The following is a 27,649-nucleotide window of genomic DNA, read 5'->3' as shown; positions in this document are numbered from 1 at the left end:
GGAGGAGGGCATCCATCGGCCTTGAAGGTCAGAACCGGACATTGTCGAAGATCCGAAGCGCCTGGAATCTGGAGCCTGGGGTGTTGGAACTCGAGGCGATGGGCGAACTCGTTTGAGATTGGAAAAAGGAGTAAGGCCTTGGTCTCTTTATAAGAGGTTGAATACCAGGATGTCACATCCCTAGTCTGGTATGACCTAGGCTAGTTAGCCATTTGTGCATCATATTTAAATTTCATTTAAATTTGAAATGAGGATTGGTGGAACCCTCAGAATCATTTTTTGAAAATGACCCAAATAAAAATTTCTCCAAAAGGGTCCAAGAAAATGCTCATGATGCCCTCTAAAATATTGGACAGAGATAAAAATCAAAACAATATTTTTAGGAGCTCATGGACATTTATTTTGGCCATTTGGATTAATTCGATAAATATTTGCATTGGAAATATATTTCTATATATATGAAATATGGTCCAAAAATTATGCCAATTATAAAAGAGCTCTGGAATAATATATCTAGCTCCTGCAAAAAATTGGCATAAGGTAATAAATTGATTTAGTATTTTATTAAATCAAAACAAATGTCAGAAAAAATAGAAAACAGAAATAAAAGGAAGGAGGGGCTTACCTGGGGCCCTCCCCTGCGCAGCCCAGCAGCAGCAGGCCGGCCCAGCCAGGAGGCGGCCCAGCCCGCCTGGCCCCCCCTCCTCTGTCGTCTTCCTCCCCGACAGGGGAACGGCGCGTGCCGACGCGCGCGCACCGCCGCGCCTCCACCTCCTGCTTCCCTAGCCACCTCCTGCTTCCTCCTCGTCGCCTGGAACGCCCCGGACGACGCCACGCAACCCCGACCGCCCTCTCACTCTCTCCCTCCTCCTCTCCCCCTGCTCTCTCTCTCTCACCCGAGAACCACCGTCGCCGCCGCATGCCGTGGCCATAGCCACCGCCTCCCCCTCGCCTCCCCGTCGTGCCCAGGAGCTCCGCTTCGTCGCCAGCTACCTCCTCGCCGAGCCACGCAAGCCGGAGTGCCCCGAGGAGCCGCCATCACCGTCATCTTCGTCGTCGGCCGCCCGAGATCGTCGGCGCCCGTCCGTCGTCTCCGACTCTTCCCCGAGCAAGCCGACCAGCCCATCGACCTCCCCGTGAGCTTCTGCTTCGAACCCCTCTCCTCCCCCTCGCGATTACGCCGTCTAGGCCTTAGCTCCGCCATGGCCGAAGCTCGCCTCCGCTCGAGCTTGTCGCCGGCGTTGCTCCGGCGACCCTTTGGCCACGCCAGTGCGCCTAGCACTCTCGCCGCACCTCGTAGTGCCCCGCTAGCGTTTTAGTTCGCGCCTTTGCACGCTGCAGCCGCGCCCCCGATCACAGCCGAACTCCGGCGGCCGCAAACGTGGTCGCCGACGTCGTTCTCGGCCACCCCAGCCCCGGCCGAGGGCACTACTCGACGCGCCGCATCGCCAGCTCTTCGAAGAGCCTAAACACGCCTCGAACGGAGCCCTGTGGGTGATTCCCGCGGCGTTCCGCCGTCTCTGGCCTCGCCGGCGGCTAAACGCCGGCGAGTTGACCGGGTTTGAACCCCCCAGGGTCGCTGACCAGTGGGCCCGACCACCCCTAACCTTTTAATTAAACTAAATTAACCCCTGTTAACCCCCCTGTCACTGACGTGTGGGTCCCACACGTCAGGTTTGACCTGGACCAGCCGCGTTGACCGCTGATGTAGTGATGACGTCATGCTGACGCAATTATATATTTTCTGGAATTAAAATAATTCAGAAAATCCAGAAAATGTTTTAAACTTCAAAAATTCATAGAAATTCAACCGTAGCTCAGATTGAAATAATTTATATATGAAAAATTATCAGAAAAATGCAATCTTTCCATCTGTACTAGTTTCATGCATGAAAAACCAACTTATACATGCTGAATATGGGAAAACACATTAGGGCATATATAAGAGACTTAATTTAGAAATGCATTTGAACCTTTGGTTCAAATGGACTTCAAACCAAATGTTTACTAGATGCATTAGCTCAAACAGCATCACATCTACATGCCATGTTCATGCATCATATTGTTGCATATGATTGTGTATTGATTGCCGGCACCGTTTCCTCTCGATAGGTCCTGCTCCGGAGACGTTCCAGAGTACCTGTCTGTGAAGCAGTGCCTCCCTTGTTGATTTACCAGGCAAGCAAACCCCCTTGTTCATTTCGATAAAACCCTACTCTCTCGCTCCTGCTCTCAGTTATTGCATTAGGACAACAACGGTTCATCTGCTACTTTGTGCTGCGGTAGTTGAACCCATTCCTCTGCATGACCTGTCATTGCCACAGTAAATAGTTGAAACCCACTAGCATGTGTAGGAGTTGATTGAAGCCACTGATGTGTTCCTACCATGCTATGCCTGCTATTGCTTAGAGTTGTGTCAGGTCTGATTCATTGGGAATGAATTGGAGTGTTACGATATGTTCTGATGCTGAGAGTGAAGGTGTGTGAACACGATTTGGTAAAGGTAGCGGTGAGAGGCCATGTAGGAGTACATGGTGGGTTGTCTCACTGGAACCGTCCTTAAGCACTGAGTTCTATGTATGTTGTCCAATGACTCGATACTACCACACATTGGGCTCCGGGTGCTCCAAGCCCTCTCGACTTATTAACCAACTTGGTCTCTGTCCAGGAGTCGCAACTAGTTTCTGGTGTTTGTAGGTAGTGCTATTTTTCTACCAAGTGGCACCCGGCAGGGTGGGCTTGGGACAGACTAGGCACACGTGGCACGGTGTACCGAGTGGCACCCGGTTGGTGGGCTCGGGAACCCTGCTCACATCGTTTGGGGCCGTGAGCGACACCCCGGCCGGATCTCCTTGCGGATGGAACCCGAATAGGCGATAAACCTGGACTAGAGTCTTGTGTGGTTAGTCAGGTCGTGGCCGACACCCTCGCCAGGCTTCCGCTTGAAGGTTGCCGAGATACATGACGTGTACATGGCGGTAAGTGGCGAGAGCGTGTGTGAAGAAGTACACCCCTGCAGGGTTAACATGATCTATTCGAATAGCCGGGTCCGCGGTTATGGACTTCTTGGATGCTTACATGGTACATAGACAACTTGAAGTGGATACTCTAAAATGCTCAAGACAAGTGTGAGTGCTATGGATGGCCTTCTCGTAGGGAGACGGGGATGAATCCATAGTAGTGTATTGTGTGGTGATTAGTGGACTCGTGTACGTTGTTTCACCTCCAGAGTTTCTGGTAGTCGTAGAATAGGATAGCCACAGAGTCAAAGCTGGCTTGCTGCAACTAAACCCCACATTACCCTCTTGATACAAATGCATGTATGATAGGATCTGATGTAAGTCTTGCTGAGTACCTTTGTACTCATGTTGCTTTATTTATGTTTTTGCAGCGGAGACTTCGGTCTTACTAGTGTTCTCGTGGACTTCGACTAGTAGCTAGTACCTCAGCTACGATCTTGATCGGATGTTGTAGATAGTCAGGCTCTTCAGCCTTTTTCATTTGTAGATGTCTGTACCCAGACATGTAATGCTTCCGCTTGTTGCTTGTATGCTCTGTATGATGGGTCTTGTGACCCCTGTTTGCAATAATTGCTATGACGGCTCTTCTGAGCCTTTATCTATATGAGTTGTTGAGTTATGCTGTGATGCCATGTTGTACAGCACATACTTGCATGTTATGCGTACGTGTAATGTGTATTGCTATGTGTGGGATCTGACTATCTAGTTGTTTATTCTTAGTAGCCTCTCTTACCGGGAAATGTCTCCTAGTGCTTCCACTGAGCCCTGGTAGCTTGCTACTGCTCCGGAACACTTAGGCAGGCCGGCATGTGTCCTTCTTCGATCCTGTGTCTGTCCCTTCGGGGAAATGTCACGCGATGAATACCGGAGTCCTGCTAGCCCGCTACAGCCCGGTTCACCGGAGTCCTGTTAGCCCAGTGCTACAGCCTGGATTCACTCGCTGATGACCGACACGTTCGATGCTGGGTCATGGATGCCTGTCCCTGTAAGTTAGTGCCACTTTGGGTTTACGACTAGCCATGTCAGCCCGGGCTCTTTATCATATGGATGCTAGCGACACCATCATATACGTGTGCCAAAATGCGCAAACGGTCCCGGGCAAAGGTAAGGCGACACCCGTGGGGATACCGTGCGTGAGGCCGCAAAGCGATATGAGGTGTTACATGCTAGATCGATGTGGCATCGAGTCGGGGTCCTGACAGCTTTGGTATCAGAGCCTGACTGCCTGTAGGATTACTAAGCCATACTGGTCGAAGTTGAGTCTAGAAATTCTTTAGTTATGTAAGGGAATTGATTGTGGGAAGGAACGTAAGGCTCTTTTTACTCCTTTACCTCATGGCCCTCTGATCTGAGTCCTCCTATCTTCCTCCAGGGTTAAGGAACTAGGCTTCTCTTCCGTCTATCAGGATCACGTGTTACTACTCCGTAGTTCCATAAGACTGGTTGATCAGAGTCATACCCCAGTTTCGAGTACTTCCGGTGTAGTCTGTTTAGTACTATCCCAGAACCTTGAGTGGTGATGTTGAGTTGTTGTACTACCCCATTTTTAGTAGGATGTCTCATTCTGAGCATTTTACTGCCGTTATGCTGCCGGAATTTCCCTAGGAGTTCGAGTGATACTAATTCCTTGTCCTACATTCTACAGTCTATAGTTGATGCTGATTCCGTCCTTGGTTTCGTTTCTCAGGATGTCATCAAGCGAAGTTCGTTGCTCGTAGCCAGAACCACGGAGATGGTAGGGATGAGGATCCTCCTGACCAGCCTTCGTTGACAGAGTTCATGTTAGAGATGGAGAGGAACAAGCGTGAGTCTAACCGCTTGTTGGCACGTATCGAGGAGAACACCGCACATCAGTTCAAAGGGTCTGCTACCATTCATGACTTCATTCGCTTGCACCCACCTACCTTTCATCATTCCATCGAGCCACTCGATGCAGATGACTGGCTCCGTAGCATCACCCATAAGCTGCGTTCCGCGAGCGTAGCTGAAGATGACAAGGTCACTTATGCCACATACCACCTGGAAGGTCCTGCTAGTCTTTGGTGGCAGAACTATGAGGCTATGCTTCCAGCTGGCCAGATTCCTACCTGGAAGGATTTCACTGAGGCTTTTCGCGAGCATCACATTCCCCAAGCCCTCCTTGATCGCAAGAGAGAAGAGTTCTGCAGTTTCACCCAGAGTAAGATGGCTGTTGATGCTTATAGCAGAGAGTTCGAGAACCTTGCCCGCTATGCCACAGAAGAAGTGTCCACGGACGCCAAGAAGCAAGCTAGGTTCCGGAAGGGTCTCAACCCCAAGTTGCGTCGTGATCTCCACCTGCATCATTGTGATACATTCCAAGCCCTTGTGAACAAGGCCATCAATGCAGAGACAGCTCAACTCACTTACGAGGAGTCTCGTAAGCACACCCGTGATTTGGGATCTCCCTCTGGCTCTAGTTCCCAGAAACGCCGGATTTGGGTTCCAAACTCCGCTCTTCCTTCCGGTTATACACCGAGGTCATCTCATGTGGTGCCTTCCTCCAGCTCAGTCGTATGTTCCACCCAGGCCTACTGGTAGACCGCTTGTTAGTGCGGGTCCCCGTCCAACCTCAGGGACTTGCTTCACATGCGGGAAGCCAGGACACTATGCACGTGATTGCTCTCAGACTAGTTATGCTCCACCCAGGCCCGAGAAGACTGTTGGCTGTATTAAGCCATCACGCAAGATGATCAGTGTCAAGTCAGCCCCCACTGAACGTGGACGTGTGCATCACGTCTCAGCTAAAGACGCTCATGATGATCCAGATGTCGTTCTTGGTACACTCCTTGTCAATTGTCACCCAGCATCAGTTCTATTCGATACTGGAGCATCTCACTCCTTCATTTCTGAAAGCTATGCTAACTTGCACAACATGTCATTTTGTGATATGCCAACTCCGCTAGTCATCCAAACTCCTGGATCCAAATGGCAAACCTCTAGTGTAAGCCATGGTAACGAAATCCTTGTTGACAGACTTGTATTCCTTGCATCACTTGTAGCCCTCAAGTCTCAGATATTAACATCATCTTGGGTATGGACTGGATGACAGCTCATCATGCCAAGATTGATTGTTACACAAGATCTGTTCAACTTACACACCCATCTGGCAAGATAGTCACCGTCTCCACTAGAGTTGCAAAGCGTCAGCTCTATTCTCTTAATGCCAGCCCTCTTCCAGACCTTGAAGATATCCCGGTAGTCCGTGACTTTCCGGATGTCTTTCCAGAGGAACTGCCAGGTGTTCCACCTGACAGAGATGTAGAGTTCGTCATAGATCTTATCCCAGGAACAGCTCCAATCTCCCGGAGACCTTACAAGATGGCACCCCTAGAACTAGCCGAGCTTAAGAAACAACTCGATGAGTCCTTGCAAAAGGGTTTCATCCGTCCTAGTTCTTCTCCTTGGGCTTGCCCCGTCCTCTTCGTCAAGAAGAAGGACGGTACGGACCGGATGGTTGTAGATTATCGTCCCGTTAATTTGGTCACGATAAAGAACAAGTATCCGCTCCCCAGGATCAACGACCTGTATGATCAGCTCGCTGGATCCTCAGTCTTCTCCAAGATGGATTTAAGGTTAGGCTACCATCAAATCAAGATCAGAAACGGGGACATTCCCAAGACAGCTTTTGTCACTCGTTATGGTCAGTACGAGTACACCGTCATGTCCTTTGGCCTAACCAACGCCCCAGCCACATTCTCCCGCTTGATGAACTCGATCTTCATGGAGTACTTAGATAAGTTCGTCGTGGTTTACCTCGATGATATTCTTATTTACTCGAAGAACGAGGAAGAGCATGCCGAACATCTTAGACTTGTTTTAGAAAAACTCAGAGAGCACCGCCTTTATGCCAAGTTCTCCAAGTGTGAATTTTGGTTGCCAGAAGTGACCTACCTAGGCCACGTAATCTCTGGTAAGGGCATTGCTGTCAATCCCGAGAGAGTTCAAGCCGTTCTCGATTGGACTCCACCTGAGACCGTGAAACAAGTTAGGAGTTTCCTTGGTCTAGCCAGCTATTGTCGCCGCTTTGTTGAAAACTTCTCCAAAGTAGCCAAACCCCTCACGGAACTTCTCAAGAAAGATAAAAAGTTCGAGTGGTCCCCACAGTGTGAGTACAGTTTTCAGGAACTGAAAAGACGCCTGACTTCTGCTCCCATACTTGTGCCACCGGATTTCACTAAAGACTTTATTATCTACTGCGACGCCTCACGACAGGGACTAGGTTGCATTCTTATGCAGGATCGTCATGTGATTGCCTATGCATCTCGACAGTTGCATCCACATGAGGAGAATTATCCTACACATGATCTAGAGCTTGCAGCCGTAGTCTATGCACTCAAGACCTGGCGACATTACCTCCTTGGTAAACGTTGCGAGATCTACACCGATCACCAGAGTCTCAAGTATATCTTCACCCAACCGGATCTGAACCTTAGGCAAAGACGTTGGTTGGAGTTGATCACAGATTATGATCTAGGGATTACCTACACCCCAGGCAAAGCCAATGTCATGGCTGATGCTCTAAGCCGTAAATCCTATTGCAACAATCTCATGTTGCAGCAAGGCCAACCACTTCTCCATGAGGAATTCTGTAAGCTTAACCTTCACATTGCTCCTCGCGGATTCCTTTCTACCCTGGTGGCGAAACCTGATCCTTGAAGATCGGATTATCGCTGCTCAAAAGCAAGACACAGGGATTTCTCGGATCAAGAGAAACATTAAGAAGGGAGTTGGTGGATGTTTCTCTATGGATGATCGTGGTGTTGTTTTCTTTGAGAATCGCTTGGTGGTTCCCAAGAATCAACATCTGCGACAATTGATTCTTAAGGAGGCGCATGAATCTCCTCTCACGATTCATCCCGGTAGTACTAAGATGTATCAGGACCTACGCCAGAGGTTCTGGTGGACTAGGATGAAGAGAGAAATCGCTGAGTTCATTGCTAAATGTGACGTTTGTCGTCGCGTTAAGGCAGAGCATCAAAGACCTGCTGGCACCCTTCAGCCTTTAGCTATTCCTGAATGGAAATGGGATAAAGTTGGTATGGACTTCATCACCGGCTTTCCCAGGACCAAGAGAGGGAATAATGCTATCTTCGTAGTCATTGATCGTCTCTCCAAAGTGGCTCACTTCCTTCCTGTTCGAGAGAGTATCACTGCTAGTCAGCTTGCTGACTTATATATTTCTCGAATAGTGTCACTTCATGGTGTTCCACTAGAGATCAATTCAGACCGTGGCAGTCTTTTCACTTCTCATTTCTGGGAGAGTTTCCAAACTGCCATGGGAACCCATCTTTCCTTCAGTACCGCTTTCCACCCTCAGTCGAGTGGTCAGGTGGAACGGGTCAATCAAATTCTCGAAGACATGCTCAGAGCTTGCGTTATCTCATTCGGTATGGATTGGGAGAAATGTCTTCCTTTCGCCGAGTTTGCTTATAACAATAGCTACCAATCCAGCCTCAAGAAAGCTCCTTTTGAGGTTCTCTATGGACGAAGATGTCGAACACCTTTGAACTGGTCAGAAACCGGTGAAAGACAATTCTTTGGACCGGATATGATCCAGGAGGCAGAAGAGCAAGTTCGCATCATTCGTGAGAATTTGAAAACAGCCCAGTCTCGTCAGAAAAGTCAGTACGATCGTCATCATAAGGATATGACTTATGAAATTGGCGACCAAGCTTACCTTCGGGTTACTCCTTTGAAGGGTACCCATCGTTTCGGTATCAAGGGCAAGTTGGCTCCTCGTTACATTGGTCCCTTTTCGTATTCTCGCTAAACGAGGAGAGGTTGCCTACCAGTTGGAACTACCCCCACATCTTTCTCGAGTTCATGATGTCTTCCACGTCTCTCAACTCAGGCGTTGCTTCTCGGATCCTATCCGTGGAGTGGACCACGAAACGCTTGATCTCCAAGATAACCTCACATACCGAGAGTACCCGGTTCGCATTCTTGATCAAGCAGAGCGTGTCACTCGACGTCAGAACATCAAGTTTCTCAAAGTTCAGTGGTCTCATCATTCCGAGAGAGAAGCTACTTGGGAGCGAGAAGATCGTCTTCGACTGGAGTACCCCGCTTTCTTTCCGTCGACCCCTGAATCTCGGGACGAGATTCTTTCAAGTGGGGGCGAGTTGTCACATCCCTAGTCTGGTATGACTTAGACTAGCTAGCCATTTGTGCATCATATTTAAATTTCATTTAAATTTGAAATGAGGATTGGTGGAACCCTCAGAATCATTTTTGAAAATGACCCAAATAAAAATTTCTCCAAAAGGGTCCAAGAAAATGCTCATGATGCCCTCTAAAATATTGGACAGAGATAAAAATCAAAACAATATTTTTAGGAGCTCATGGATATTTATTTTGGCCATTTGGATTAATTCGATAAATATTTGCATTGGAAATATATTTCTATATATATGAAATATGGTCCAAAAATTATGCCAATTATAAAAGAGCTCTGGAATAATATATCTAGCTCCTGCAAAAATTGGCATAAGGTAAATAAATTGATTTAGTATTTTATTAAATCAAAACAAATGTCAGAAAAAAATAGAAAACAGAAATAAAAGGAAGGAGGGCTTACCTGGGGCTCTCCCCTGCGCAGCCCAGCAGCAGCAGGCCGGCCCAGCCAGGAGGCGGCCCAGCCCACCTGGCCCCCCTCCTCTGTCGTCTTCCTCCCCGACAGGGGAACGGCGCGTGCCGACGCGCGCGCACCGCCGCGCCTCCACCTCCTGCTTCCCTGGCCACCTCCTGCTTCCTCCTCGTCGCCTGGAACGCCCCGGACGACGCCACGCAACCCCGACCGCCCTCTCACTCTCTCCCTCCTCCTCTCCCCCTGCTCTCTCTCTCTCACCCGAGAACCACCGTCGCCGCCGCACGCCGTGGCCATAGCCACCGCCTCCCCCTCGCCTCCCCGTCGTGCCCAGGAGCTCCGCTTCGTCGCCAGCTACCTCCTCGCCGAGCCACGCAAGCCGGAGTGCCCCGAGGAGCCGCCATCGCCGTCATCTTCGTCGTCGGCCGCCCGAGATCGTCGGCGCCCGTCCGTCGTCTCCGACTCTTCCCCGAGCAAGCCGACCAGCCCATCGACCTCCCCGTGAGCTTCTGCTTCGAACCCCTCTCCTCCCCCTCGCGATTACGCCGTCTAGGCCTTAGCTCCGCCATGGCCGAAGCTCGCCTCCGCTCGAGCTTGTCGCCGGCGTTGCTCCGGCGACCCTTTGGCCACGCCAGTGCGCCTAGCACTCTCGCCGCACCTCGTAGTGCCCCGCTAGCGTTTTAGTTCGCGCATTTGCACGCTGCAGCCGCGCCCCCGAACACAGCCGAACTCCGGCGGCCGCAAACGTGGTCGCCGACGTCGTTCTCGGCCACCCCAGCTCCGGCCGAGGGCACTACTCGACGCGCCGCATCGCCAGCTCTTCGAAGAGCCTAAACACGCCTCGAACGGAGCCCTGTGGGTGATTCCCGCGGCGTTCCGCCGTCTCGGGCCTCGCCGGCGGCTAAACGCCGGCGAGTTGACCGGGTTTGACCCCCCAGGGTCGCTGACCAGTGGGCCCGACCCCCCCCCTAACCTTTTAATTAAACTAAATTAACCCCTGTTAACCCCCCTGTCACTGACGTGTGGGTCCCACACGTCAGGTTTGACCCGGACCAGCCCAGTTGACCGCTGACGTCGTGCTGACGTCATGCTGACGCAATTATTTATTTTCTGGAATTAAATTAAATCAGAAAATCCAGAAATTGTTTTAAACTTCAAAAATTCATAACAATTCAACCGTAGCTCAGATTAAAATAAATTATATATGAAAAATTATCAGAAAAATGCAACCTTTCCATCTGTACTAGTTTCATGCATGAAAAACCAACTTATACATGCTGAATATGGGAAAACACATTATGGCATATATAAGAGACTTAATTTAGAAATGCATTTGAACCTTTGGTTCAAATGGACTTCAAACCAAATGTTTACTAGTTGCATTAGCTCAAACAGCATCACATCTACATGCCATGTTCATGCATCATATTGTTGCATATGATTGTGTATTGATTGCCGGCACCGTTCCTTCTCGATAGGTCCTGCTCCGGAGACGTTCCAGAGTACCTGTCTGTGAAGCAGTGCCTCCCTTGTTGATTTACCAGGCAAGCAAACCCCCTTGTTCATTTCGATAAAACCCTACTCTCTCGCTCCTGCTCTCAGTTATTGCATTAGGACAACAACGATTCATCTGCTACTTTGTGCTGCGGTAGTTGAACCCATTCCTCTGCATGACCTGTCATTGCCACAGTAAATAGTTGAAACCCACTAGCATGTGTAGGAGTTGATTGAAGCCACTGATGTGTTCCTACCATGCTATGCCTGCTATTGCTTAGAGTTGTGTCAGGTCTGATTCATTGGGAATGAATTGGAGTGTCACGATATGTTCTGATGCTGAGAGTGAAGTGTGTGAACACGATTTGGTAAAGGTAGCGGTGAGAGGCCATGTAGGAGTACATGGTGGGTTGTCTCACTGGAACCGTCCTTAAGCACTGAGTTCTATGTATGTTGTCCAATGACTCGATACTACCACACATTGGGCTCCGGCGCTCAAGCCCTCTCGACTTATTAACCAACTTGATCTCTGTCCAGGAGTCGCAACTAGTTTCTGGTGTTTGTAGGTAGTGCTATTTTTCTACCAAGTGGCACCCGGCAGGGTGGGCTTGGGACAGACTAGGCACACGTGGCACGGTGTACCGAGTGGCACCCGGTTGGTGGGCTCGGGAACCCTGCTCACATCGTTTGGGGCCGTGAGCGACACCCCGGCCGGATCTCCTTGCGGATGGAACCCGAATAGGCGATAAACCTGGACTAGAGTCTTGTGTGGTTAGTCAGGTCGTGGCCGACACCCTCGCCAGGCTTCCGCTTGAAGGTTGCCGAGATACATGACGTGTACATGGCGGTAAGTGGCGAGAGCGTGTGTGAAGAAGTACACCCCTGCAGGGTTAACATGATCTATTCGAATAGCCGGGTCCGCGGTTATGGACTTCTTGGATGCTTACATGGTACATAGACAACTTGAAGTGGATACTCTAAAATGCTCAAGACAAGTGTGAGTGCTATGGATGGCCTTCTCGTAGGGAGACGGGGATGAATCCATAGTAGTGTATTGTGTGGTGATTAGTGGACTCGTGTACGTTGTTTCACCTCCAGAGTTTCTGGTAGTCGTAGAACAGGATAGCCACAGAGTCAAAGCTGGCTTGCTGCAACTAAACCCCACATTACCCTCTTGATACAATGCATGTATGATAGGATCTGATGTAAGTCTTGCTGAGTACCTTTGTACTCATGTTGCTTTATTTATGTTTTTGCAGCGGAGACTTCGGTCTTACTAGTGTTCTCGTGGACTTCGACTAGTAGCTAGTACCTCAGCTACGATCTTGATCGGATGTTGTAGATAGTCAGGCTCTTCAGCCTTTTTCATTTGTAGATGTCTGTACCCAGACATGTAATGCTTCCGCTTGTTGCTTGTATGCTCTGTATGATGGGTCTTGTGACCCCTGTTTGCAATAATTGCTATGACGGCTCTTCTGAGCCTTTATCTATATGAGTTGTTGAGTTATGCTGTGATGCCATGTTGTACAGCACATACTTGCATGTTATGCGTACGTGTAATGTGTATTGCTATGTGTGGGATCTGACTATCTAGTTGTTGATTCTTAGTAGCCTCTCTTACCGGGAAATGTCTCCTAGTGCTTCCACTGAGCCCTGGTAGCTTGCTACTGCTCCGGAACACTTAGGCAGGCCGGCATGTGTCCTTCTTCGATCCTGTGTCTGTCCCTTCGGGGAAATGTCACGCGATGAATACCAGAGTCCTGCTAGCCCGCTACAGCCCGGTTCACTGGAGTCCTGTTAGCCCAGTGCTACAGCCTGGATTCACTCGCTGATGACCGACACGTTCGATGCTGGGTCATGAATGCCTGTCCCTGTAAGTTAGTGCCACTTTGGGTTTACGACTAACCATGTCAGCCCGGGCTCTTTATCATATGGATGCTAGCGACACCATCATATACGTGTGCCAAAATGCGCAAACGGTCCCGGGCAAAGGTAAGGCGACACCCGTGGGGATACCGTGCGTGAGGCCGCAAAGCGATATGAGGTGTTACATGCTAGATCGATGTGACATCGAGTCGGGGTCCTGACACAGGAGCCCTCCCCGTAACCGTTTGGGACTTGCCTTTAATCGAGAAAACATGCTAACGGGCATGATTGGGTTACCCACATCCGTATTGATGAGAAACCCGTAAAAAGGGCACACGATCTCTGCTTTGACAAGATGTGCCAAGGAAACCGCCTCGCAAAACATGCTGAGGTGGAAAGTAAAAACGATTCGAGTAAAGAACTTGCTTGTAGTGTGATGGCGCATTGTAGAATATTGTCAGCAGATTGATTTGTGTTAATATTATTCTCTCTATGGAAATATGTGGAAAATTATTTTGCAGAACCGGACACTACTCTTGGTGTTTACAAATCTTCTATGAAGGACTTGGAGGAGGAACCCGCCTTGCAATGCCGAAGACAACTTGCGCGCCGGACTCATCGTCATTGAAGCCTGTTCAGGGGCTACTGAGGGAGTCCTGGATAGGGGGTGTTCGGGTAGCCGGACTATACCTTCGGCGGACTCCGGACTATGAAGATAAAAGATTGAAGACTTCGTCCGTGTCGGATGGGACTTTCCTTGGCATGGAAGGCAAGCTTGGCGATGCGGATATTCAAGATCTCCTACCATTGTAACGGACTCTGTGTAACCCTAACCCTATCCGGTGTCTATATAAACCGGAGGGTTGTAGTCCGTAGCCAATCAACTCCATACACAACAATTATACCATAGGCTAGCTTCTAGGGTTTAGCCTCCTTGATCTCGTGGTAGATCTACTCTTGTACTACCCATATCATCAATATTAATCAAGCAGGAGTAGGGTATTACCTCCATCGAGAGGGCCCGAACCTGGGTAAAACAAAGTGTCCCCTGTCTCCTGTTACCATCCGGCCTAGACGCACAGATTGGGACCCCCTACCCTAGATCAGATATGAACTCCTTCATCTAGACTCCTTCATTTGCTGCTTCCGAAGCAGCTATGTACTCCACTTCACATGTAGATCCCGCCACGACGCTTTGTTTAGAACTGCACCAACTGACAGCTGTACCGTTCAATGTAAACACGTATCCGGTTTGCAATTTCAAATCGTCCGGATCAGTGTCAAAGCTTGCATAACCGTGACCATTTACGATGAGCTCTTTGTCACCTCCATAAACGAGAAACATATCCTTAGTCCTTTTCAGGTATTTCAGGATGTTCTTGACCGCTGTCTAGTGATCCACTCCTGGATTACTTTGGTACCTCCCTGCTAGACTTATAGCAAGGCACACATCAGGTCTGGTACACAGCATTTCATACATGATAGAGCCTATGGCCGAAGCATAGGGAACATCTTTCATTTTCTCTCTATCTTCTGCAGTAGTCGGGCATTGAGTCTTACTCAACTTCACACCTTGTAATACATGCAAGAACCCTTTCTTTGCTTGATCGATTTTGAACTTCTTCAGAACTTTGTCAAGGTATGTGCTTTGTGAAAGTCCAATTAAGCGTCTTGATCTATCTCTATAGATCTTAAAGCCCAATATGTAAGCAGCTTCACCGAGGTCTTTCATTGAAAAACTCTTATTCAAGTATCCCTTTATGCTATCCAGAAATTCTATATCATTTCCAATCAGTAATATGTCATCCACATATAATATCAGAAATGCTACAGAGCTCCCACTCACTTTCATGTAAATATAGGCTTCTCCAAAAGTCTGTATAAAACCAAATGCTTTGATCACACTATCAAAGCGTTTATTCCAACTACGAGAGGCTTGCACTAGTCCATAAATGGATCGTTGGAGCTTGCACACTTTGTTAGTTCCCTTTGGATCGACAAAACCTTTCGGTTGCATCATATACAACTCTTCTTCCAGAAATCCATTCAAGAATGCAGTTTTGACATCCATCTGCCATATTTCATAATCATAAAACGCGGCAATTACTAACATGATTCGAACAGACTTAAGCATCGCTACAGGTGAGAAGGTCTCATCGTAGTCAATCCCTTGAACTTGTCGAAAATGTTTCGCAACAAGTCGAGCTTTATAGACAGTAACATTACCGTTAGTGTCAGTCTTCTTCTTGGAGATCCATTTATTCTCAATTGCTTGCCGGCCAACGGGTAAGTCAACCAAAGTCAACACTTTGTTCTCATACATGGATCCCATCTCAGATTTCATGGCCTCAAGCCATTTTGCGGAATCTGGGCTCACCATCGCTTCTTCATAGTTCGTAGGTTCGGCATGGTCTGGTAACATAACTTCCAGAACAGGATTACCGTACCACTCTGGTGCGGATCTTACTCTGGTTGACCTACGAGGTTTAGTAACAACTTGATCTAGAGTTTCATGATCATCATCATTAACTTCCTCACTAATTGGTGTAGGTGTCGCAGAAACCGTTTTCTGTGATGAACTACTTTCCAATAAGGGAGCATGTACAGTTACCTCATCAAGTTCGACTTTCCTCCCACTCACTTCTTTCGAGAGAAACCCCTTCTCTAGAAAAACTCCGAATTTAGCAACAAAAGTCTTGCCTTCGGATCTATGATAGAAGCTGTACCCAATAGTCTCTTTTGGTTATCCTATGAAGACACATTTCTCCGATTTTGGTTCGAGCTTATCAGGTTGAAGCTTTTTCACATAAGCATCGCAGCCCCAAACTTTCAGAAACGACAACTTTGGTTTCTTACCAAACCACAGTTCATAAGGCGTCGTCTCAACGGATTTCGATGGTGCCCTATTTAACGTGAATGTGGCCGTCTCTAAAGCATAACCCCAAAACGATAACGATAAATCTGTAAGAGACATCATAGATCACACCATATCTAGTAAAGTACGATTACGACGTTCGGACACACCATTACACTATGGTGTTCCGGGTGGCGTGAGTTGCGAAACTATTCCGCATTGTTTCAAATGTAGACCAAACTCGTAACTCAAATATTCTCCTCCACGATCAGATCGTAGAAACTTTATTTTCTTGTTATGATGATTTTCAACTTCACACTGAAATTCTTTGATCTTTTCAAATGTTTCAGACTTATGCTTCATTAAGTAGATATACCCATATCTGCTTAAATCATCTATGAAGGTGAGAAAATAACGATATCCACCACGAGCCTCAATGTTCATGGGACCACATACATCTGTATGTATGATTTCCAACAAATCTGTTGCTCTCTCCATAGTTCCGTAGAACGACATTTTAGTCATCTTGCCCATGAGGCACGATTCGCAAGTACCAAGTGATTCATAATCAAGTGGTTCCAAAAGTCCATCGGTATGGAGTTTCTTCATGCGCTTTACACCGATATGACCTAAACGTCAGTGCCACAAATAAGTTGCACTATCATTATCAACTCTGCATCTTTTGGCATCAACATTATGAATATGTGTGTCACTACTATCGAGATTCAATAAGAATAGACCACTCTTCACGGGTGCATGACCAAAAAAGATATTACTCATATAAATAGAACAACCATTATTCTCTGATTTAAATGAATAACCATCTCGCATCAAACAAGATCCAGATATAATGTTTATGCTCAACGCTGGCACCAAATAACAATTATTTAGGTCTAATACTAATCCCGAAGGTATATGTAGAGGTAGCATGCCGACCGCGAGCACATCGACTTTGGAACCATTTCCCACGTGCATCGTCACCTCGTCCTTAGCCAATCTTCGCTTAATCCGTAGCCCCTGTTTTGAGTTGCAAATATTAGCAACAGAACCAGTATCAAATACCCAGGTGCTACTGTGAGCATTAGTAAGGTACACATCAATAACATGTATGTCACATATACCTTTGTTCACCTTGCCATCCTTCTTATCAGCCAAATACTTGGGGCAGTTCCGCTTCCAGTGACCAGTCTGCTTGCAGTAGAAGCACTCAGTTTCAGGCTTAGGTCCATACTTGGGTTTCTTCTCTTGAGCAGCAACTTGCTTGTTGTTCTTCTTTAAGTTTCCCCTTCTTCTTCCCTTTGCCTTTTTCCTTGAAACTAGTGGTCTTGTTGACCATCAACATTTGATGCTCCTTCTTGATTTCTACCTCCGCAGCCTTTAGCATTGCGAAGAGCTCGGGAATTGTTTTATTCATCCCTTGCATATTATAGCTCATCACGAAGCTCTTGTAGCTTGGTGGCAGTGATTGAAGAACTCTGTCAATGACACTATCAACCAGAAGATTAACTCCTAGTTGAGTCAAGTGATTATGGTACCCGTACATTCTGAGTATATGTTCACTGACAAAACTATTCTCCTCCATCTTGCAGCTATAGAACTTATTGGAGACTTCATATCTCTCAATCCAGGAATTTGCTTGAAATATTAACTTCAACTCCTGGAACATCTCATATGCTCCATGATGTTCAAAACGTCGCTGAAGTCCCGGTTCTAAGCCGTAAAGCATGGCACACTGAACTATCGAGTAGTCATCAGCTTTGCTCTGCCAGACGTTCTTAGCGTCGTCAGTTGCATCAGCAGTAGGCTTGGCACTCAGCGGTGCTTCCAGGACGTAATTCTTCTGTGCAGTAATGAGGATAATCCTCAAGTTACGAACCCAGTCTGTGTAATTGCTACCATCATCTTTCAACTTTGCTTTCTAAAGGAATGCATTAAAATTCAACGGAACAACAACACGGGCCATCTATCTACAATCAACATAGACAAGCAAGATACTATCAGGTACTAAGTTCATGATAAATTTAAGTTCAATTAATCATATAACTTAAGAACTCCCACTTAGATAGACATCCCTCTAATCCTCTAAGTGATCACGTGATCCAAATCAACTAAACCATGTCCGATCATCACGTGAGATGGAGTAGTTTCAATGGTGAACATCACTATGTTGATCATATCTACTATATGATTCACGCTCAACCTTTCGGTCTCCGTGTTCCGAGGCCATATCTGTTATATGCTAGGCTCGTCAAGTTTAACCTGAGTATTCCGCGTGTGCAACTGTTTTGCACCTGTTGTATTTGAACGTAGAGCCTATCACACCAGATCATCACGTGGTGTCTCAGCACGAAGAACTTTCGCAATGGTGGATACTCAGGGAGAACACTTATACTTTGATAATTTAGTGAGGGATCATCTTATAGTGCTACCGTAAATCAAAGCAAGATAAGATGTATAAAAGATAAACATCACATGGAATCAATATAAGTGATATGATATGGCCATCATCATCTTGTGCTTGTGATGTCCATCTCCGGAGCAACGTCATGATCACCATCGTCACCGGCACGACACCTTGATCTCAATCATAGCATCGTTGTCATCTCGCCAATCTTATGCTTCCACGACTATCGCTACCACTTAGTGATAAAGTAAAGCATTACAGGGCAATTGTATTGCATACAATAAAGCGACAACCATATGGCTCCTGCTAGTTGCCAATAACTCAGTTACAAAACATGATCATCTCATACAATATAGCATCACGTCTTGACCATATCACATCACAACATGCCCTGCAAAAACAAGTTAGACGTCCTCTACTTTGTTGTTGCAAGTTTTATGTGGCTGCTACGGGTTTAGCAAGAACCGTTATTACCTACGCATCAAGACCACAACGATAGTTTGTCAAGTTGGTGCTGTTTTAACCTTCGCAAGGACCGGGCGTAGCCACACTCGGTTCAACTAAAGTTGTAGAAACTGACACCCACCAGCCACCTATGTGCAAAGCACGTCGGTACAACCAGTCTCGCGTAACCGTATGCGTAATGTCGGTCCAGGCCGCTTCATCCAACAATACCGCTGAACCAAAGTATGACATGTTGGTAAGAAGTATGACTTATATCGCCCACAACTCACTTGTGTTCTACTCATGCATATAACATCAACGCATGAAACCTGGATCGGATGCCACTGTTGGGGAACGTAGTAATTTCAAAAAAATTCCTACGCACACGCAAGATCATGGTGATGCATAGCAACGAGAGGGAAGAGTGTTGTCCATGTACCCTCGCAGACCGAAAGCGGAAGCGTTAGCACAACGCGGTTGATGTAGTCGTACGTCTTCACGATCCGACCGATCAAGTACCAAACGCACGACACCTCCGAGTTCAGCACACGTTCAGCCCGATGATGTCCCTCTAACTCCGATCCAGCCGAGTGTTGAGGGAGAGTTTCGTCAGCACGACGGTGTGGTGACGATGTTGATGTTCTACCGACGCAGGGCTTCGCCAAAGCACCGCTACAGTATTATCGAGGTGGATTATGGTGGAGGGGGGCACCGCACACGGCTAAGAGAGGATCAACTTGATCAACTTGTGTGTCTAGAGGTGCCCCCCGGCCCCTGTATATAAAGGAGCAAGGGGGGGGGTGCGGCCGTCCAAGGGGAGAGGCGCGCCGGAGGAGTCCTACTCCCGGTACTCTGGTAAAATCCCGATTTCACCCGGAACACTTCCGATATCCAAACATAGGCTTCCAGTATATCAATCTTCATGTCCCGACCATTTAGAGACTCCTCGTCATGTCCGTGATCACATCCGAGACTCCGAACAATGTTCGGTACATCAAAACATAAAACTCATAATATAACTGTCATCGTAGCGTTAAGCGTGCGGACCCTACGGGTTCAAGAACTATGTAGACATGACAGAGACACGTCTCCGGTCAATAACCAATAGCAGAACCTGGATGCTCATATTCGCTCCTACATATTCTATGAAGATCTTTATCGGTCAGACCGCATAACAACATATGTTGTTCCCTTTGTCATCAGTATGTTACTTGCCTGAGATTCGATCATCGGTATCTCAATACCTAATTCAATCTCGTTACCGACAAGTCTCTTTACTCGTTCCGTAATACATCATTCCGCAACTAACTCATTAGTTGCAATGCTTGCAAGGCTTAAGTGATGTGCATTACCGAGAGGGCCAAGAGATACCTCTCCAACAATCGGAGTGACAAATCCTAATCTCGAAATACGCCAACCCAACAAGTACCTTCGGAGACACCTGTAGAGCACCTTTATAATCACCCAGTTACGTTGTGATGTTTGGTAGCACACAAAGTGTTCCTCCAGTAAACGGGAGTTGCATAATCACATAGTCATAGGAACATGTATAAGTCATGAAGAAAGCAATAGCAACATACTTAAACGATCGTGTGCTAAGCTAATGGAATGGGTCATGTCAATCACATCATTCTCCTAATGATGTGATCCCTTTAATCAAATGACAACCCATGTCAATGGCTAGGAAACTTAACCATCTTTGGTCAACGAGCTAGTTAAGTAGAGGCATACTAGTGACACTTTGTTTGTCTATGTATTCACACATGTATTATGTTTCGGGTTAATACAATTCTAGCATGAATAATAAACGTTTATCATGATATAAGGAAATAAATAATAACTTTATTATTGCCTCTAGGGCATATTTCCTTCACGCGCCCCCTGCCTCGTGGGCCCCTCGAAGCTCCACCGACATACTTCTTCCTCCTATATATACCTATGTACCCCCAAATGATCGGGGACGGAGCCAAAAACCTAATTCCACCACCGCAACTTTCTGTATCCACGAGATCCCATCTTGGGGCCTGTTCTGGAGCTCCGCCGGAGGGGGCATCGATCATGGAGGGCTTCTACATCATCATCCAAGCCCCTCCGATGAAATGTGAGTAGTTTACTTCAGACCTACGGGTCCATAGTTAGTAGCTAGCTGGCTTCTTCTCTCTTTTTGGATCTCAATACAATGTTCTCCCCCTCTCTTGTGGAGATATATTCGATGTAATCTTCTTTTTGCGGTGTGTTTGTTGAGACCGATGAATTGTGGGTTTATGATCAAGTCGATCTATGAATAATATTTGAATCTTCTCTGAATTCTTTTATGTATGATTGGTTATCTTTGCAAGTCTCTTCGAATTATCAGTTTGGTTTGGCCTACTAGATTGGTTGTTCTTGCCATGGGAGAAGTGCTTAGCTTTGGGTTCAATCTTGCGGTGTCCTTTCCCAGTGACAGAAGGGGCGGCAAGGCACGTATTGTATTGTTGCCATCGAGGATAACAAGATGTTTTTTATCATATTGCATGAAACTATCCCTCTACATCATGTCATCTTGCTTAAGGAGTTACTCTGTTTTTAACTTAATACTCTAGATGCATGCTGGATAGCGGTCGATGAGTGGAGTAATAGTAGTAGATGCAGGTAGGAGTCGGTCTACTTGTCTTGGACGTGATGCCTATATACATGATCATACCTAGATATTCTCATAACTATGCTCAATTATGTCAATTGCTCAATAGTAATTTGTTCACCCACCGTAGAATACTTATGCTCTTGAGAGAATCCACTAGTGAAACCTATGGCCCCTGGGTCTCTTTCCCATCATATCAATCTCCATCACTTTATTATTGCTTTGCTTTTACTTTTTACTTTGCATATCTATACCAAAAATACCAAAAATATTTTTTATCATCTCTATCAGATCTCACTTTCGTAAGTGACCATGAAGGGATTGGCAACCCCTAAGCACGTTGGTTGCGTTGAGCTATTGTTTTTGTGTAGGTACAAGGGACTCGCGCGTAGCCTCCTACTGGATTGATACCTTGGTTATCAAAAACTGAGGGAAATACTTACGCTACTTTGCTGCATCATCCTCTCCTCTTCGGGGAAATCCAACGCACTGCTCAAGAGGTATGACATGACGACCATTGATTAAATTTTGGGGCGACTGGCTCTATCGCGTAGACGTCCCTGTTTAAAAACCCAACAATCTCTGTTGGTATGATTGGGTGGTTTGTCTGGGGTACCATGGATCTGGCACGGACGGTCGAGTATGCGGTCCAAGATGGATGAGCCCGAATTGTTCTTTTTGAACGGCTTCTTCGGCTGATGGACTTAGAGCCACTGAATCCGGCATTGTCTGCTGTATCATCGGTGTTGTCATTGTTGTTGTGCCGCTTGTGTCTATTGCGTCGGGATTTGTCATTGCTATTTCTGGCTTCGGAGGTGTCGGCGTTGCTTGCATTGTTTTTGCTACGGGCCAACCAACTATCCTCACCCGCACAAAAGCGGGTCATGAGTGCCGTGAGGGCTGCCATGGACTTCGGCTTTTCTTGGCCGAGGTGTCGGGCGAGCCATTCGTCGCGGATGCTGTGTTTAAAGGCCGCTAGGGCTTCGACATCCAGACAGTCGACGATCTGGTTCTTTTTGGTTAGGAACCTAGTCCAAAATTTCCTGGCTGACTCTCCGGGCTATTGAACTATAAGCCTTAAGTCATCAGCATTTGGTGGCCGGACATATGTACCTTGGAAGTTGTCGTGGAAGGCGTCTTCCAAATCCTCCCAGCTGCCAATAGAATTTTTGGGCAGACCATTTAACCAGTGCCGAGCTGGCCCTTCGAGTTTTAACGGAAGGTATTTGATGGCGTGGAGGTCATCTCCGCGGGCCATATGGATATGGAGAAGAAAATCCTGAATCCACACAGCGGGATCAGTTGTTCCATCGTATGATTCAATATTCACAGGTTTACACCCTTCTGGGGATTCATGCTCCATTACTTAGTCAGTGAAGCAAAGAGGGTGTGCATGATACGTCTCTGTCGTATCTACTTTTCCAAACACTTTTTCCCTTGTTTTGGACTCTAACTTGCATGATTTGAACGGAACTAACCCGGACTAACGCTGTTTTCAGCAGAATTGCTATGTTTTTATTTATGTGCAGAAACAAAAGTTCTCGGAATGACCTGAAACTTCATGGAACATTTATTTGGAAATAATAAAAAATCCTTGCAAAAGATGAAGACCAGGGGGCCCACCACCTGTCCACGAGTGTGGGGGGTGCGCCTACCCCCCTAGGGTGCACCCCCTACCTCGTGGGCCACCTGGAGCTCCTCCGACCTCAACTCCAACTCTATATATTTGGTTTCAGGGAGAAAAAATCAGAGAGAAGAAATCACCACTTTTTACGATACGGAGCCGCCGCCAAGCCCTAAAACCTCTCGGGAGGGCTGATCTGGAGTCTGTTCGGGGCTCCGGAGAGGGGAATCCATCGCCATCGTCATCATCAACCATCCTCCATCACCAATTTCATGATGCTCACCACCGTGTGTGAGTAATTCCATCGTAGGCTTGCTAGACGGTGATGGCTTGGATGAGATCTATCATGTAATCGAGTTAGTTTTGTTAGGAATTGATCCCTAGTATCCACTATGTTCTGAGATCGATGTTGCTATGACTTTGCTATGCTCAATGCTTGTCACTAGGGCCCGAGTGCCATGATTTCAGATCTGAACCTATTATGTTTTCATCAATATATGAGAGTTGTTGATCCTATCTTGCAAGTCTATACTCACCTATTATGTGTTATGATCCGTTAACCCCGAAGTGACAATAATCGGGATACTTACCGGTGATGACCATAGTTTGAGGAGTTCATGTATTCACTATGTGCTAATGCTTTATTCCGGTACTTTGTTAAAAGGAGGCCTTAATATCCCTTAGTTTCTGCTATGACCCCGCTGCCACGCGAGTGTAGGACAAATGATGTCATGCAAGTTCTTTTCCATAAGCACGTATGACTATATTCGGAATACATGCCTACATTACATTGATGAATTGGAGCTAGTTCTGTGTCACCCTAGGTTATGACTGTTACATGATGAACCGCATTCGGCATAATTCTCCATCACCGATCCATTGCCTACGAGCTTTCCATATTTTGTTCTTCACTTATTTACTTTTCGCTGCTATTGCTATCATCACTACAAAATACCAAAAAACATTACTTTTGCTACCGTTACCTTTTGCTACCACTACCACTACTATCATATTACTTTGCTACTAAACACTTTGTTGCTGATATTAAGTTTCCAGGTGTGCTTGAATTGACAACTCAGCTGCTAATACTTGAGAATATTCTTTGGCTCTCCTTGTGTCTAATCAATAAATTTGGGTTGAATACTCTACCCTCGCAAACTATTGCGATCCCCTATACTTGTGGGTTATCAAGACTATTTTCTGGCGCCGTTGCCGGGGAACATAGCTCTATTCTTTGAGTCACTTGGGATTTATATCTGCTTATCATTATGAAGAACTTGAGAGATCCAAAAACCAATATTTATCCCTTAACTACGATGGGAGGTAAGGAACTGCCATCTAGCTCTGCACTTGATTCACCTTCTGTTTTGAGTAAGCTTGTGACACCTAAACTTGCTTCCGTTATTCGTTCTGATATGTCGCATGTTATTGATGATGCCACTTCTGCTATGCATGATACTTATGATGAAACCACTTCTATGCTTGATACTACTGTGCCACTTGGTAAATTTCTTGATGAACAACTTGCTAGGGTTAGAGAGAATGAAAATATTGAATCTGATAATATTGATGAAAGTGGTGATGAAGACTCACCTGTTATTCCTGAGGGTTATGTTTTTGAAAAGAAGCTGCTTTAGATATTTTAGCTTGCAAAGATAGATACGAACTCAAGAGGTTAATAGCTAAATGGAATCATCAATCTCTTAATGCTAGGATGAAACCTGACCCTGCTTTTGCTACTTCACCTATATCTTTGTTATTGATAAGGATTATGACTTCTCTGTTGATCCTGGTATAATTACTTTGGTTGAATCTGGTCCTTTTCATGGCTATGAATCTGAAACTGTTGTGGCACATCTTACTAAATTAAATGATATAGCCACCCTGCTCATTAATGACGAGAGAACTCGTTACTTTTATATCCTTAAAATATTTCCATTCTCATTAAAGGGTGATGCTAAGATATGGTTTAATTCTCTTTATCCTGGTTGTGTGCGTAGTCCCCAGGATATGATTTATTACTTCTTTGCTAAATATTTCCCTGCTCATAAGAAACAAGCTGCTTTAAGGGATATATATAATTTTATGCAAATTAAAGAAGAGAGTCTCCCACAAGCTTGGGGAAGGCTTCTCCAATTACTTATTGCTTTTCCTGATCATCCTCTTAAGAAAAATGAAATACTTGATATCTTTTATAATGGACTAACCGATGCTTCCAGAGATTACCTGGATAGTTGTGCTGGTTCTGTTTTCAGGGAAAGAACACCGGATGAAGCTGAAATTCTATTAAATAATATGTTGACAAATGAAAATAATTGGACACTTCCTGAGCCAGCTCCTGATCCTATTCCTAAACCAACTCCGAAGAAGAGAGGTGGTCTGTTTCTCAATCCTGAAGATATGCAAGAGGCAAAGAAATCTATGAAAGAAAAGGGTATTAAAGCTGAAGATGTTAAGAATTTACCTCCTATTGAAGAAATACACGGTCTTAATTTACCGCCTGTTGAAGAAACATATGATCTTAATCCATTACCTATTGAAGAAACACATGGTCTTGATAACCCGACACAAGTAGTAAAGGTAAATTCTCTCTATAGATATGATAAAGCTGAAATCCCATTTACTAAGTTAGCTAGCCCATGCTTAGATGAGTTTGAAAAATTTATGGCTAAGCAAGAAGATTTTAATGCTTATTTTGGTAGACAGTTGAAATACAATTCCAATATGCTTGAACACTTGGGTGATTATATGGCTAATCTCAAAGGTGAAATTAAACTTATTAGTAATCATGCTTCTACGGTTACCACTCAAGTAGAACAAGTGCTTAAGGCTCAAAATGATTTGCTCAATGAATTGAATAGTAAAGATAATGATTATGTTGTTAGAGTGGCTACTAGAACTAGTAGAATGACTCAGGAACCTTTGTATCCTGAAGGCCACCCTAAGAGAATTGAGCAAGATTCTTAGAGAAATAATATAGATGCACCTAGTCCTTCTAAAAGGAAGAAAAAGAAAAATGATAGGACTTTGCATGCTTCTAGTGAACCTATTACTGAAACACCTGAGAATCCAAATGATATTTCTATTTCTGATGCTGAAACACAATCTGGTAATGAACCTGAAACTAGTGATAATGTTAATGATAATGTTCATGATGATGCTCAACCTAGTAATGATAATGATATAGAAATGGAACCTGCTGTTGATCTTGATAACCCACAATCAAAGAATCAATGTTATGATAAGAAAGACTTTGTTGCTAGGAAACACAGAATAAAAAGAGAGCCATGGGTTCAGAAACACATGCCTTTTCCTCCCAAACCATCCAAGAAAAAGGATGATGAGGATTTTGAGCGCTTTGCTGAAATGATTAGACCTATCTTTTTGCGTATGCGATTAACTGATATGCTCAAAATGAATCCTTATGCTAAGTACATGAAAGATATTGTTACTAATAAAAGAAAGATACCGGAAGCTGAAATTTCCACCATGCTTGCTAATTATACTTTTAAGGGTGGAGTACCAAAGAAACTTGGAGATCCCGGTGTACCAACTATACCATGCTCCATTAAAAGAAACTATGTTAAAACTACTTTATGTGATCTTGGAGCCGGTGTTATTGTTATGCCTCTCTCTTTATATCATAGACTTGATTTTACTAAGCTGACACCTACTGAAATGTCTTTGCAAATGGCTGATAAATCAACTGCTATACATGTCGGTATTTGTGAGGATGTGCCTGTTGTAGTTGCAAACGTTACTATTTTAATGGACTTTGTTATTCTTGATATTCCCAACGACGATAGTATGTCTATTATTCTTGGAAGACCCTTTTTTAATACTGCAGGGGCTGTTATTGATTGCACTAAAGGCAATGTCACTTTTCATGTTAATGGTAATGAGCATACGGTACACTTTCCGAGGAAACAACCTCAAGTTCATAGTATCAACTCTATTGGAAAAATTCCATCGATTATTTGGAGGTTTTGAATTTTCTCTTCCTACTGTCAAGAAGAAATATGGTATTCTTATTATTGGGGATGTACATATCCCCGTTGAGGTAACTTAGTGTTATTCGAAATTTCTCCGGTTCCATGTTATTTAGAATGAGTTCGTTAGCAAGACTTGATCAACCTTGTTAGTGGATTCCTTTTGATGATCATGAGATGGATGAAACTAGAAGGCACAACCTTCTGTACCCTCCTTTTACTTTCTATTATTTATAATAAATAAAATAAAAATAAGTATTTTTCTATCTGTTATCTGATTATCCGTGCAATATAAAAATACCTTGAAAATAGAAGTTTTCCAAATGCCCTGAAATTTAAATATGATTTTTTCTAGAATATTTGAGAATATTTGGCATTGAGAACATAGCAGGAGGAGCTCGCACATGGCCACGAGGGTCAGGGGCGCGCCCTACCCCCCTGGGCGCACCCCCTGCCTCGTGGGCCCATGGTGGCCCTCCTCCACTTATCCTTTCACCCACACACACTCCGTCTTCCTCCCATAAACACAGTATATCCAGCTCAAACCCAAGTCCAAGGTCATTTTGCTGCCATTTTCGATCTCCTTGCTCAAAGCACCTCTCACAAAACTGCTTGGGAAGATTGTTCCTTGGTATGTGACTCCTCCATTAATCCAATTAGTTTTTGTTCTAGTGCTTTATTCATTGCAAATTTTTGCTGCTTACGTGACCCTGTTCTTGAGCTTGCA

The sequence above is a fragment of the Triticum aestivum genome, chromosome 2A (assembly GCF_018294505.1).
Source record: "Triticum aestivum cultivar Chinese Spring chromosome 2A, IWGSC CS RefSeq v2.1, whole genome shotgun sequence".
Taxonomy (NCBI): Eukaryota; Viridiplantae; Streptophyta; class Magnoliopsida; order Poales; family Poaceae; genus Triticum; species Triticum aestivum.
This window is presented reverse-complemented; position numbering follows the sequence as displayed.